Source organism: Meleagris gallopavo, chromosome 20, assembly GCF_000146605.3.
Source record: "Meleagris gallopavo isolate NT-WF06-2002-E0010 breed Aviagen turkey brand Nicholas breeding stock chromosome 20, Turkey_5.1, whole genome shotgun sequence".
In the NCBI taxonomy this organism is placed as follows: domain Eukaryota; kingdom Metazoa; phylum Chordata; class Aves; order Galliformes; family Phasianidae; genus Meleagris; species Meleagris gallopavo.
In genome coordinates this window covers 143,435-146,381 of record NC_015030.2, presented here as the reverse complement: position 1 = coordinate 146,381, position 2,947 = coordinate 143,435, and the positions used below count along the sequence as shown (strand labels likewise).

Sequence of the window (2,947 nt, the reverse complement as noted above, 5' to 3'; positions counted from 1 at the left end):
GGGCCGGGGCACGGAGTGCTCCGCAGCTGTCCCATCCCGCTTCCACTGCTGGCAGGACGCTACGCCGGGACGCCCCGTGCCCAGAGCGGGCAGCGCCCGGTGCGATCGGTGCTGCTGAGCTCTGCTTCGGAACGCGGGCTGCTCCGGACGCTTCTGTTTTTTCGCTGTTGCTCAACGGCAGCAGTCGGCGGAGGAGACGATACAGCTCCCGGCGGCCATGCGTGTCGGCCGAGTGCTGGGCGAATGCCTCCTGCGCCTCTCCTCTTCCTTTCACTAAGCATCTCCTGGGCTGGTGCTATGGAAGAGATAACCCAGATATGTCACTTCTGCTGCAACAGCTCCCAGCTGGCAGGGCACCCTGCCAGTGCGTGTGGTCTTGCCCAGAGCACCTTAGGGACCCGAAGGCTGTGACCTCACCACCAGGATGCCAGGAGTTGCTGTACCTCCAGTTGTCCTCACAGCCCTGCAGCTCGGGCAGCAGTTCCATTCCCACAGTAGTGCTTGCTCCCCTGCTGGCTTGTTATTTTCTTTTCTGTGCAAAGAAGACACCATCCAAGTGTAAAGTTCATGTCTGCCTTCACAGTCTTTGCATTTGTGAAAGTGAAATCTGCAACATCCCTTAGCACTGCCAGAATCTGCCATGAGCCCATCAGCCCTGCTGTCTGTGCTCTGGTGTCACTCAGTCAGGCCATGGGCATGGTGCTGCAGTGAAGCAGTCAACAGCGCAGCGCTTCTCAGTGACCTCTGCCTGCCAGGTTTCTGCTGGGATGCATTCCCTGCTGGGCTGTGTGTGCCCCAGGCTTTCCCCTCTGGGACGTGAGGAGGGCAGGATGCACAGCGCTGAGCAGAGCCGGACCGCCAGGTGCCTGCAGAGCAGTGCTCTGGGAGCAGGATGTTTGCCTGTAGATCTGCAATCACCTTTCCATTTCGCCAGTCCAAATGAAAAAAAAAAAATCTGTGGTGTTTCCATGCAGTTGCTGTTGCTCATTCTTAGCTATTGTACAGGAAAGCGGAGGCAGAATTTCCCCACTCAGCATTACAGCAGTGAGGCCGGGGACTTCTTTCTGCCTCTGAAGCACTTGAGAATTTTTGTGCTATAGTTTAGGAGTGTGGGAGTCCATTTGTTTGTCAGGTTTGCCACCTACAAGATCATTTACTGAGATACGTGAATGTTTGTGGTCTCGCACATTGCCAAACATTTACACATCTGACCAGGAATTTAGAAATCATTGGAGGCAGAGTGGATCATGCAGTGAGACAAATCTTGCTCAGTGGAAAGTCACACGATGACTTTGTTTTATATCATTTCCCTCTTGGAAATTCCTTCCTTCCTGCTGGGGTCTGAGTGTGTCACACTGTGCTTGGTGTAGCTGACCTGACTATACCACGGCAACCCCGTGTCTTCCATTCTTTATCTTGCACACAGACACTGGGGCTGGTACTAGGGAGATAAGAACACGTGGAGGATGGGGTCATGAGCATGATCCTCTGATCAGCACTCATACTGGCTTTGGGTGCCCCATCCCTGCAGCTTCTGGTTCAGTACTATGTTGGGAGCAAAATTTACCCTCACAGTGCTGTTGGAAGAGGATATGACCTCCTATGGCTGCCCTGATAAGGGCAGTGCTCATGCCAGCAGGTACTGCGGCCCGCAGCTCTTTGCTCTGAAGGACAGCTGGCTGCATGCTCTGCTGCAGCAGAAGGGAGCAGTTTGTGATCCTCGTCCTTGTATCCTCGCTCACACTGTCTGATAGCACTTGGCTCTTGCAAAGAAAAGTAGGTGTTTGCGCCTGTTGGCTCACTAGGGGCTGGTCTGAATGGCACAGGGAGGTATGGAAGTTTGGCAGCCTCTGGTTCCTGCTCCCTGCTGTGGTTGGTTGGAAGGAAGAATGATGGCTGGGAGGTCCCTGCCATGGCAACGATGAAAGCAGTGAGAACTGGAGAAGAAGTGCAGGGTCTGGGGAGGAGAGCTTGGAAATAAAGATGTCTTTGTGAGCTCAGGAGAGGACACAGGTGTCACAGAGCAAAAGCAAGGATGTGGAAGGCATGTCCTACGAGGAGAGGCTGAGGACACTTGAGTTGTCTGGTTTGGAGGGATGGAAGTTCAGAGGTGACATGTTCACTGTTCCGGCAGCTCCCTGAGGAGGGGCAGCAGAGGGAGATGCTGGTACTTTGCTCCCTGGTCACGGATGACAGGACATGTGGGAATGGCACAAAGCTGCACCAGGGCAGGGTAAGACTGGATGTGAGCAAAAAGCCCTGTACTGTGAGGATGGTCAAAGACTGGAACAGGTTCTGAGTGAGGTGGCTGACGCCCCGTACCTGTTAGAGTTCCGGAGCATATGGATAATGCCCTCAGTAATATGCTTTAACTTTTGCTACTCCAGAAATGATTGGGCATTTGGACTTGATGATCTTCATAGGTCCAATCTGACTGAACTCAGGAGGTTCTAGCTCTATGATGGGGTTCCAGATTGACTCCCCAAGGCACAGCTGGTTGGTAGCAGTCACTAAGGCTGCTGTATTCTTGCCGCCAGAACTGGAAGATGTGTCTGGAAATCACCTGGTTTTTTTTCCCCGATTATGATTTATGACGTTTTGAATACATTCAAGGATCCACAGCCTTTCTGGGCAACCTATTCCAGTGCTTATATTTCAATGGGATATTCTGTGTCTTAATTTGTGCCCATTGCATCCCATGCTTTTGCTGGATATCACTGAGAAGAAGCTGTCTCTCTCTCTTTCTTTTTTTTTTTTTTTTAACTGCCCCTCATGGTTTTTATATGTATTGATTTTGAGTGATAGCCATGTCAGCAATGACTGACATGACTTAACAGTCTACAGTGTGGATGTCCAACCATTTGGCTTGCCTGGACCACAGTCAGTCAAGAGAAATTTATACTTACTGTATATAAGTAACAAAACTTATTTTTTAACTTTTTTTAAA

The 2,947-nt window shown here is 51.2% G+C and overlaps 1 protein-coding gene across 1 annotated transcript in view; it reads left to right on the top strand.

Annotated features, from left to right (window-relative positions):
• Positions 1 to 2,947, top strand: part of LOC104913726 (myosin-7-like) — a 448,286-nt gene that overhangs the window by 357,372 nt on the left and 87,967 nt on the right. The window lies entirely within an intron of this gene.